This window comes from Balaenoptera physalus, assembly GCF_965194825.1.
Source record: "Balaenoptera physalus genome assembly, chromosome: 1".
In the NCBI taxonomy this organism is placed as follows: Eukaryota; Metazoa; Chordata; class Mammalia; order Artiodactyla; family Balaenopteridae; genus Balaenoptera; species Balaenoptera physalus.
Window position 1 is genome coordinate 189,425,747 of NC_138882.1, and position 12,120 is coordinate 189,437,866.

Consider the following 12,120-nt stretch of genomic DNA (forward strand, 5'->3'; position numbering starts at 1 on the left):
AGAAAGGGATACCCACTCTCGGGTCAGCCCGTTGGGTAACTCAGACTGGGGAGCGCCGAGCCCTGGGCGAAATCCAAAGTGCGTTCAGGACCTGACTTCGGGTTGGTTCACATGCTTGGGCACGGGGAGACCCCACAGACTCACTGACGAGTTTAAGCTTAGTCCTTGCCTCGGCGCGTGCGTGCGTGCGTGCGTTTGTGTCTGGTTAGCTGGCTCTTTAAGCCGTGTGGAATCGGGCTGGAGAATTCTGGTCTCATCTCTGTTGTGATCTTTCCAGCCTGGCTTGAACCCTGGGAACACAGAGGCAGCCTTCACTGCCTTATTCATTGGGGGTGGAGGTTTTCTTCTTGTGGGTTTATTGAGATGTGCTTTGGAGGGAAACTTGAAGCAATGATTTGCGACCGCAGGGGCAGAGGCTGCAGCATTTAAGAAGGGATGAATTCACTGACGTGTTAGTAGTGGGTGTTGAATTATGATGCACGGGGTGCCAGGCAATTGTGGGGGGCTCCATAAGAAGCCCATCTAGATGGGGATGGGGTTCGCACAGAAGCAGCGGAAAGCACACTTGGGGCAGTGGCTCTTTACGGGGACATGCGCAAGGAGCCCAAGGCGTCTGAACTCTGGTCTCCGGGACCAGGCTCCTCCCCATCTGGCCAAAGGGCCACCCCAAAGGCAGTTGCTGCCTCAGTAGGTGCCGGTGGAGGTGCGCCAAGGCTGGCACCACTGGCGTGGCATTCCAGGACGTGCAGTGCCTGGATCCAGGTCTGCATTGGGGGTGATGCCACGCAGGGCCGACGGGGGCATGCGCCCAGGTGGTCCCGGGCACTGGACGAGCTGAGCTCCTGTGCAGTTCTTCCCAAAGCAAAACGGTATCTTTTTACAAAAAAAAAACAACTTTAGGTCTCTCACTAAATCTGCTCTAAGGATGCACAGCAAACCTCTCAGATATAAATTATCCAGGCAAGTCCCTGAAACAGCAACTGGGCCAAGGCTGGCGGTGTGCCATGACCTCTGTGGGTTCTGCATTGTGTTCTGGGTCTTGCTGTAGACTGGAGCCAGGCTTGGAGGCTCATCTTTAGAAAACCCTGCCTGCACTCTGGCAGGGGCTGCAACAGTTGAACCTCCTTGGGGCATGAGAGGTGGTCCCACTGAACCCCTCTGCAGGCGTTTGGGAAAACCCGGGCTCATAGACAGATATTTTGTAGGGTCTTAGACCACATAATTGCCTAGATTGGAAAAGCCCTCTGCCCGTGAAAACAAACCTCCTCCCTCGAATTAGGAGTACCTTGATACTTCTCTACTTTCAAAATCCCTGTCTCTCTGACTCACTCCCCCCGCTTTTTATGTGTTCCCTGTGTATTTAACACCATCTTTGACCTTAGCCCATAGATCTGTGGCATGGGCTTGCAGAACCTCCTGAGATATAGAGCAGCTTAATTTTTCCAGGTTGACATCCTTGGATGTGGAACACTTCGAGCCTGGTGTACCCAGATGAATCACTGGGGCCCCACACACTAGGGTCTTTGGTGGTCAGCATCGTGTGGTGCTGATGATGGAGCCTCATTGGTGCAACAGGCAGAACTTGCCCCTCCCCCCAGAAAGCTGCTAGGATGTGCTGTTTGGACAAACCTTGACGAATTTTCCCTTATCAGTGGGATGGAGGTGTCAGCGGCCTCTCTGCCCCGGGGAGCAAGAGACTAGAGCTGGCATGCCCAGGCAAACTCCTCTCCCATTCAGTGCCTCCCTCCCCTGCCTGGATGACAAACGAGCCTCCTTTACATCTGGAATTAATTCCTTTATATCTGGAATTAGCCAAGAGAAAGGCCTCTTGTCCGTGGCTGCAAAGCAAATGCCACTGTTGGCCCCAGCATCCCGCCCACATCCACTAGTCTCTGGTCCCCTAAGGGGAGGTCAGGTGAGACAGGAACTTCACAAATGTGCCCCAAGGGGAGCAGGTGACCCCAGAGCCCAGCCCTCAGACATCACTGGAGCTTGTGAAACGAATGACATGCACTGCCAATATGAGATGAGAAAAGGGGTTTCTACAAGCTTCTCATCGTGAGAGCTCTCCTTCCCTCAGCAGGTGCTGTCAGGGCCAAAGTGACCCCATCAAGGCAGTCGGGGAAGAAGCAGCCAAAGTGGCGCAAGAGCCTCAGGGATGGACGGGCGGGTCTTAGCCCCTGCAGGCCCCTGGACGCCCTCATCTCTCAGGGAGTAGAACGGGGAAGCCAGCTGCTGAGGAGCTGGCATGGCGAGAGCTGGCCCCATGCTGGACAGTGAGGGACCAGCATTTCCCAAGGTTTGCCTCAGGCAGAAAATCCAGTGCAATTGATGAAGACCCCACCCTGCCCCCATTTCCGCCAGGCCCGACCCAAGTCCAGGGGCTGCAGGAGGGTGGGAGCAGGAAGAAACTCTCCCCCACCCGGCCCACGGGTCAGATCCAGGGGCTGACATGGGCCTGGGTTGATCTTTAAAAAGAATTCTCTCTTTCCATCCCCCAGATCACTTAGAGCAGGCGCATCCTAGCCCTGCGATTGTGGCAGGGAAACGGTGAGGCTAGAGCTGGTCCCTAAGTTAGGTGGGAGGTGTGCCTGGAGGGGCAGGAGCGGGTGTGCGCCTTGGTCCCAGGCTCCCCGGCGGCGGCTCGCAATGCACCAGTGCTGACTCAGTGCTTCCCGCGCGCTCTCCTCTCCCACCCCGTCACCTGCCCCGGCCTTGGCCCGCGGAGCCCGTGCTGCTGGTTCCCCGGGTCTCCTTGCGCAGGGGCGGTTGGAACCCAAGCTGCTGCAGGCCCTCCCCCGCCCTCCCCGCCGCCCGGGCCAAGTCAGCAGTGCTGGCTGCCGCGGGGCTGCAGCAGCGGGCGGTGCAGAGGCCCTGCACCACTGCTCCGGGCTGGCGGGCGGCGCGCCACTGCCACGCTCGCGTCCCGACGGCCACCTCCCGGCGGCTGCGCGCAGCCAGCGCCGAGACAGGACTCGGTCCCTGATTGGTGCAGTGAGTGAGTCTCGGGCTTTATTTATACAACATTTTCTGCACGACTCTACTTCATCGGAGTTGAGGGCTGGGGCCGGAGGCAGCCTCCCCGGCTGGGAAGGATGTCAAACGGAGGCTCTCGTAGCGACCGGCTTCGCGCATCCTTGGATGGGCCATTTTCACAGGCGCTTCTGTTTGGAGCACCTACCAAGAGTGAGGCGTGATTTGCCGAAGCCTCCGTAGGAGAACAGGACGTGTGACACCTCGGAAGGGATGGGAGATGAATGAAGCCTTTGGGATGAGCCCGGGGATGCTGTGTCTGGGCCCCGGCTTTGGACCTCCTGCTCTGAATCGTGGACACCGGTCTGGAAAGTGAGACTGTCTTTCCAATTGGGGGGTGGGGTGGTAAGAAGGGATTCCCAACTCAGGCATCCTCTTGGGTGAGGGCAGAGGGACCTTCTCGGGACGTATTCTTGAATGCTCTGCTCAGGATGTCTGGGAAAGCCTCCGGAGACAGATTGAGGCACAAAGGCGGTGGCAGAAAGGGTTTTTCCCAGTGTCGAGTTAGTTGCAGAAGGTTAAAGTTGGATGTGGAAGAAGTCCAGCTTCCCCTACAGAGGGAAGCAGGGCCAGCAGATGTGGGTGGGGTCTGGTAGCTGCTGACCCTCCTGGGTGATGCGAGGGGCTGAGGTGGCAGGAGGGAGGGGCTGGGGACAGAGAAGGCAGCCCCAGGGGGCCCAGACAGCACCTTCTGCCCAGAATAGCAGCCTCTGGTGCAGGTCTTCATTTATGCCAGTGGCATGAAAATGCTGCCCGACTCGTCCCCTGGGGCCTGTTCCTGGCAAAAGCCCTGTCTCCTGGCAAGATGGGAAGTGATGTCACACTGCACACACGAGCCTGTTCTTCCGGGGCCGTTCGCAGCTGTGAGACAGTTCGGAGACCGATGCCTCTCACCGTCCCGGACCCTGGACTTCTGCGGGGAGAGCCTGGGTGCTGGTGGCTGCTTCCTCCCATTGCTGGCTTGAGTGTCTCCACCTTGGAGGCTGCCCTTGGAGCCTGCATTGCACTGGGAGGGGGAGGGAGATGGCAGAGGGGGAGGAGGAGGGGGAGATGGCAGGGGTCGTGGGGCCTGCAGACCCTGCTCCCTGCTGATGTCATCAGTTTGGGGGCCTGCACAGATCTGACACTAGGAGCCTTCCTGCTCAGCCTGGGACAGGCGCAGTGCTGAGGCTGCCAGTCTCCCTGCCAAGGACGTGGGGACAGGCAGCTCTCGGGGGACTGCCTGCACCCTCCAGGCAGAGCCAACTGGCCAGCCGAGTCCCTGGGGCTCCCGCAAGGACTAAGGTATAAGGCAAAGGTAAGGGCCATGAGAGCAAATGGTGGGCCTGGATTTCACACACGGGTGGTGCCCACCTGGTTAAGGAGCAGTGCCCCAAATCCTGAAGACAGGGAGGACCAGGAGGCAGGCTGGGGCGGCGGGAAAAGGCTCCAAGGCGCTGCTGGGATCCTAGGGCCCCAGGGCCAGATCCTGACCCATGGCACTTCCCCACTGACCGTTTTTGCTTTTCACCCAATGCAGAGTCAGCGGTTTCTCTGCTGTGCCCATTCTCTGCAGATCTGATTAAGGTTCAGAACCTGTCTTTCCTCTTATGCGTGCAAACTTTAGCCCCACAAATGAAAGATACTTTGAAATCATCTGATGCCAGCCCCGAGCTCAGAGACAAGGACCGGGAGGCCTAGAGATGAACCGACTTGCCCAAGGAGACAGGAAGCTCAGGGCAGGCCTGCGAATCCCTAGGATGTGTTTCAGCCAGCATGTGAGACAAGGATGAAGTCATCAGCGCTGGACGCATCGAGTGCCCCGACTCCAGTGAAATAGGACAAGGTAAGGAGATTGGGGACCTGGAGGTGACACAGGCCTGAGGTCCTAAAGACCATGGGCAAAACTTACTGGACATCAGGAAGTGCTGCTCTGGGAACTGAACCCTTCCTTTGAGCAGGTTTGCAGCACCTCTGGTTTATGACTCTCACTGGGCCAAGTGTCCAGGGGAGAAAACATGGGGCTTCTTTTATAGTTGTTCCTCTTTGCAATTCCGGGAAATCGGGGCCCCTGGAGCCTGGCGGTTGCCAGTCTGGTTATTAGTGCTGTAACTCAGGCTTCCTCCAGCAGAGGGCGCCCGAGGACGCAGGAAGGAGACGAGCCGCTCACTGCGGGGCTGGGCGTTTGTGGAATTGGGGATGTGAGTTTTACTTGGTCCCATGCATTCAGGCAGAAGAGTTTTTCTGGATTTTGTTTTGACGCATAAAACAGAAAGTTCACCTAGAAATTTCCCTCCCATTCAGGATCTGTGTCATCTCCTAGGTCTGCCCACACTTCATTTTGGCCTCTTAGAAAGGTTGTGGAACACAACAAAGAGGGCTGTGCTGTCGCTTTCCTTGTTCACAGTTCTCAGAACAGGCTTGATGGGTCGTTTGCGCCTCTGTTGTCCAAGGAAATTTCACAAAATTCCCAGGGAGAGCTGGCCATTCTTGAATTTAGAAACGCAGCTAGAAGTTGACCTGTCCCGTGCTGGGGCTCAGATTCCTATTGCAGTGACCAGGTCAATACCTGTCACTTGATTTCTGGGGGCAACTTGCTTCAGGATCTATGTGCTGGGAGTGAGGCATCTGGCCTGGGCTTCATGTTCAAAAAGGTTTTTAGGTTTTTTATATCATTTCTAGCAAACAGCTCAATTCTCTCATATTTGAGTCGTGTGTTAAAAGCATTCAATTTTATTTTATTTTTTAAATTTTTTATTGGAGTACAGTTGATTTACAATGTCGTGTTAGTTTCAGGTATACAGCATAGTGATTCAGCTATACATATACATATATTCATTCTTTTTCAGATTCTTTTCCCACCTAGCTTATTATAGAATATTGAGTAGAGTTCCCTGTGCTATACGGTGGGTCCTTGTTGGTTATCTATTTTATATATAGTAGTGTGTATATTGTCAATCCTAAGCTCCCAATTTATCCCTCCCACCCATGTTTCTCCTTAGGTAACCACAAGTTTGTTTTTGAAATCTGTGAGTCTGTTTCTGTTTTGTAAATAAGTTCATTTATATCATTTTTTTATTAGATTCCACATATGAGTGCTATCATATGATGTTTGCCTTTCTCTGTCTTACTTCTAAAAGCATTAAATTTTAAATGTTTAAAATGCATTTTTCTAATCCTGTTTTGACATTTCTTCAGTCTGTAAACTCCCAGGTCCCCTAAGACATGGCAAAGGCCTGGACGTCTCACGTCCTCTGAAAGGCCCTGCCACGTGCAAGGCACTGCCCCTTTGTGATCTGAAGGTCACCTTGCCCTGCAACCCCAATATTGTAAATAGTCCATTCAAGGTCTCAGAGATACCAAGCTTCTGTCTGTGTAATAAACGTGCTTATTTGACAACAGGGAGTAGACCAGACATAAATGGTTTTTAAAGAAAAGTACAAATTAGGTTTTTCTTCAAAATAGAAGGAGTAAGATAGGGCTGGCTCATGATAAAAATGTGAAATGGGCCCAGCTTGTCTTTGATGTTCCCCTACTGCCTTCATCCCACTGGCCTCCCAGGCTACCCCGGAGGCTCAAAGGGACCCCGGGTCACCAAGGAGCCTCCACTTAGCACCTCTGCTCAGCCTGGCTGCCCGAGCGCCACGTTTCTGTTGCGTCTGATCCGTCTCTCTCTTCCACCCTAGAAATTTTCAGAGGTTCCTCCTGGCAAAATCCCCCTTTGGAGAGAAGGTTGGTGAGGGAGACTTGAACAGACCTGCCAGCACCTGCAGGCCGCCTCCTTGCGTACCTGGTGCTGGAATTGGATTGTTTTTCACAACTGCTTTGCTTCTTGGCTTCTCTAGGTCCCCGGAGGTCAAAAGTGACTGTTCTCCCAAGGCGTTCCTGCCAGGCAAGTGGGAGAGACACAGCTCCAGCAAAGACGTCCTGTGAGTGCCGCTTATCTCTTCCAGATGCTGGCAACACATGGTTTTCTGAGGGCTGTGCTAAGCATTGTTCCTATTTATAGAAAGACAGGGGTGATGTTAACCTGCAGCAAACTACAGTGAAAGGAGCGACGGCTGCAAATACGTAACTTGGCAGTATCCATCCAAGGGATTGAGGATGGGTGTTGGTGTGGCCGCTCAGAGAAGGGGTTCCACTAAGGACAGTGGCCCAATGCATCATGCGTGAGAATCATCCCTGTGGACCTCATGTTGGAGATGTTTATATATTCTAGGATCTGGGAGCCTTTCTGGCTTTCTCGTTGATCTCAGCTATCCTTTTAGGGTAGACTTACTTTAGATGGGCAGCCCCTTCCACCAATTACTGTGCCTTTTTAACATCTGTCCCATTTCACAGTGGCCCCACCTGTCCACGGCATTTCTACAGTATTCGCCACTCAACAACCTCAAAGCCCAAGTGTGGAATTCTGTTCAACTCAACCCCCAAGGATAACCCTCTCTTCTATAAAACAATCCACATTTCCTACTGGCGTGGGTTGACTTTTCCTTTTCTTTTTTTTTTTTTCCTTTCTAGTTAATCGATAGAATAACGTAGTTATCTATGTCAGAAATAAAGTGATTTTGGGAATTCCCTGGCAGTCCAGTGGTTAGGACTCCGTGCTTCCACTGCAGGGGGCCCAGGTTCGATCCCTGGTTGGGGAACTAAGATCCCTCAAGCTGCCTGGTGCAGCCAAAGGGGAAAAGAAAGTTAAAAATAAAAAAAGTAAAAAAAAGAAATAAAGTGCTTATGTTAGTATTTTCTGAATTAGAAGGGAGCTATCACTTTTTCCCTCCATGGCCCTTTGACTGTAAGAAATGACTATTGTAACCATGGGCCTAGGGACCTCCCTAGTGCTATTTCCTCTGATGTCCTCCTGGGGGCCAGGATGGAAACTGGCTTAATGGTTTCAGCCTCTGGTCCTCACTGCCCATTGATAACGATGACGGTGGTGACCAAGGATGGTGGATTTGGGCCCCCAGTGTCCCTGTCTGGTTCCTTTGGCCTCAGGGAGGGGAAGAGGACTTCTTGGTGTGTTCCAGGACCAGCAAGGAGGCTAGTGTGGAACAGAGTCAGCAAGAGAGACAGTAGAAAGAAGTGAGGTCAAGAGTCAGTGGCGGGCTGATTCAGTTGAACTTTGTTGGCTTTGACTCTGAGCAAGGTGAGGTGCCATTGGAGGGTTTTCAGCAGCAGAGTGATGCGATCAGATTTCATTCTAAACAGATCAGTCCTGGATGCTGGGTTGAGGACAGACTTGGGGAGCAAGGGCCAAGTGAAACCAGTTAGGAAGCTGTGACAATCAGCCAGGCAAGAAAGTGATAGTGGTTTAGAGTGGAAACAATGAATGTCATGAGACATGCTGTATTTTGAAGGTGGAGCCAACAGGCTCTGCTGAGGGACTGGAGGCAGGAGAAGAGAGACAGAGGTCAAGGATGAACTGCAGAGTTCTGGAAGGAAGGAGTTGCCATGTGTGGAGATGGGGGAGACTTCAGCGGAGCAGTCTGGGGAGTCAGGGTGGAATCAGAACTTTAGTTTGGAATGTACCATGTTTTCAGATTCTTATTACACACCCACAAGATTTTGGATTAGCATTTGGCTATCGGAGTCTGGAGGTCGTGGCTGCGGATATTAATTTGGGAGTTGTCAGTGTATGGATGTGATTGATAAGCTTTGAGGCTGGATGAGATCACCCAGGGAGGGAGGGTAGGTGACCCGAGCCCTGGGGTCCTCGAACACAAAAAGGGTGGGAGTAGGGGAGGAACCAGCAGAGGAGACCGAGAAGGAAGGAGTGGTGGGTAAAGTAGGTGAGAACCAAGAGACGGTGGCATCCCGAAATCCAAATAGAAAGGAAAAAAGAGTTTCAAAGATCAGGGAGGGACCAGCTCTGTTAAACGATGCTGATGAGTCAAGCAAAATGGGGGCTTGGAATTGACCATTGGGTTTAGCAACATGGAGGTCATCGGTGACCTTGATGAGGGATGAGTAGAACAAAAGCCAGCTTCAGTGCTGCCTTCCTAGACCCAGTGGGCAAAAAAGAGCATCTGCCAGACCCGGGCCCATGGCAGCAAAGTGGGTGGGCACTGACCCAGCAGCCTTCAGGTCCTGAAAGCCTCATTGGCTCAGACGAGGCCCCTCCCTTCTGCCATAGGTCTCAGCAGGTGCAGCTGCAGGGCCAAGGGGCCTGTCCTCTTGTCTCCGGTGACTGCAGAGAGACAGCCTCCGGGCCATTAGTCTACGGAGCCATCCAGATCTAGTTCTGGTCCGATTGGGAGCTGTCAGCACAAGTGACCCATCAGACCTTTCCAAATATTGTGCCCAGACTCGATCACACTACTACCTGTCAAACACCCTTGTGCTCATATCCAGACGGCTGCATTATCATCAGAGCACATCGGTTGGCTTGATATTGAAAGGCCTTCTGCCTTCAACTAAGTTAAAGGACAATTTGGTGATCAAAGAAAAGTCTCCTTACCGGGGTGCATTTGGGGATCCGAGTCCCCAAAAATGGATGGTCATGGAGACCCCTATCAATACCTATTATGCTTCATGTAATGAACAGTGTCTTAGAGTAAAGCACAGTGGGTAGGGAACCCTGTCTTAGGACTCTTTCTCATAAGACCCTAAAACACAAGCCAGTGTGTGATGTGGCCCAGGTTGGCAATTCTCTGATGCTCTGGCTTAATTCGGGAAACACTTAGAGCTGCATTGTTCCATACGGTAGCCGCTAGCCACATGTTCTAATGCACTGAGGAACTGAATGTTACATTTTACTTAATTCCAGCGGTCACGTGTGGCTAGTGGCTACCCAATAGGACGGCAAAGACATAGAACTTTTCCACCATCACAGACAGTTCTATCGGACAGCATCACGCCATTTTTAACCTTTTAAATTTGATGAGAGGAGGAGATAGGGAGGATGCAGGCAAGGAGTCTTCTGAAATTGGAAGTAAAATTTTGTGTGATGTGAGTTGTTGGGTTTTTTCTTGGAAAAGGTTAATAGCTTGCATCAGATTCTCACAGGATTATGTGACCCAAAAAAAAGCGAGGAACCATCAGGATTGGCAGCCTTGGGGGTGAGCTGCGGCTCCAGGGTTCTTCGGGGGGATGGACCCTTGTCCTTCTCACGGTTCTCTGGATGGGAGCTTGGGGCCCTTGTCAGTTTAGACATTGAAAGGAAACTGGCCCTATTTTCCTCTTTGAACTGGAGAAATGAGAGGTAGCAGGTATGTGTATTTATGAAAGCTGCAGGCAGCAAACAGACCTGTGCAAAGTCTCACTTCTCTGGACTCAAGGTAGGGGAGTTTTCACTCATCCCAACAAAAATGGCTGGGGTGCCCTTGTGCCTGCCACCTTTGTCAAATCGTGCCCTTGTGTTTGGAGGTTAACTGCCTTTGGGATTCAGCAGAGGTCCAAATCCCAGGTCTGTTGCTTAGCGGCTGTATGACCTTAGATAAGGCCGTGGGACTGAAACTTCTCTGAGGCTCAGTTTATCACCTGCTAAATGGGCATAATAGCAGGGATTTCATAGACCTTCTGGGGGATCAAACGAGATCAAGTCTGTAAAACACATAACAGTGCATAACGTATATAATAAGGACTTGATAAATGGTAGCTAAATAATGTGTGTGTGTGTATGTATCAAATATCTATCAATCAATCAATTGCTCCAAAGATAGATCTCTCCTAAGAATAAGTTGACCTCTCTCTGTCCTCAATTAGGAAAAAGGTGAATTTGATGCATAAGCCACAGGGCTACTTTAGGAGCTGGAAAATAAAAGAACCTTAAAGCTATGCTTAGTTAAAATGCCCAGTCAGCATAGCAATGAGTAAACACTTAAAAGGAATTCTCCCCTTTGTACAGCATTTTGACTTCCTACATTTATTTGCTCTTTTTAATCCAGTGGCGATTTCTTCACCAACCCAACAAGTCAAGTTGCGCTTCCTTATTCAGAGGTGGGGCTTCCAAGAGTGCTTGCTGACACAAGGGCTTTGCAAGCGCTAGGTAGGCTCCCTGGAACACCCCCACATGATACACACAGGCACCCACCCTGGCCTGTCCACCAGCACCCCACCAAATGACTCTCTGATGTGCTGACTGAAAAAAACATGCACAACCTAAAAGACGAGAGTTACGGTTTATTCGGCAGACATTCTGAGGACTTGAGCCCAGGACACAGCCTCTCAGCTCTGAGGGGCTGCTCCGAAGAGGCGCGGGGGAAGCCAAGAGATCGAGGAGTTTTTCCAACAAAGACCAGGTAGTCAGAACATCAAAAGATGACTGTTAAAGAAAACCAGACATCTTAAGTTCAGGAATTTAGCACTTTTCTATGTATGGGAAGATGCAAGAGTCTGGGCTCACTGAAATCATCCCTTTGATATGCACCTCAGCTCTCTGGGGCCAGTGTCCTGTGCTTTCTCATCCTGAGGCTCTTCAGGGTGCACGGTTGCGGGGTGGCTGCAGTAGTTGACTGCTAGAAGCGGGGGTGGGGGTGGGGGTGGGGGAATCCTGCTTCCATCCTGAGTTCCCTCAGGGCTCACCATCAGGGCGACTGTAATATGGTGGCTTGATGGCTGCAACATCCTTTGTTTACTGATACGGCAGGCAACATTTTTCATTCACAGATGCAGGGTTGCAATGAAGAAAGTCCTCCCCCAAACCCCCTTTCTTCTGCAGGGTCCAGTCTAGGAGGGCCCTGTGTCCCCATAGTTCTGTAATCGAGGGCATACAAGACAGGCTGCCTTGGACCTGTGGCCACTTGTTCCTGAGACGGCCACAACGAGGGCCCCAGCAGAATGGCTGCAGCCATAGGATGCCTGACCCCCTTGTGTTACCCACACTGGGATTAGATCTTCTATGTCAGGGGAGTTAGTGTTTATCAAGAGTGCCGGGGCTTTCAGACGACCTGCTGGGTTCATGCCATGTATTTCCAGGCAGTAAGGAAGAATAGTGACTCCTTTTTTTTTTTTTTTTCTACTGAGATATAACTTACATACCATAAATTTCACCACTTAAAAGTGTACAATTTGGTGGGTTTTAGTGTACAGTCAGCCCTCTGTATCCATGGGTTCTGTATCTGTGAATTCAACCAATGGTGGATTGAAAAAAATTAAAAGAAAAATTTCCAG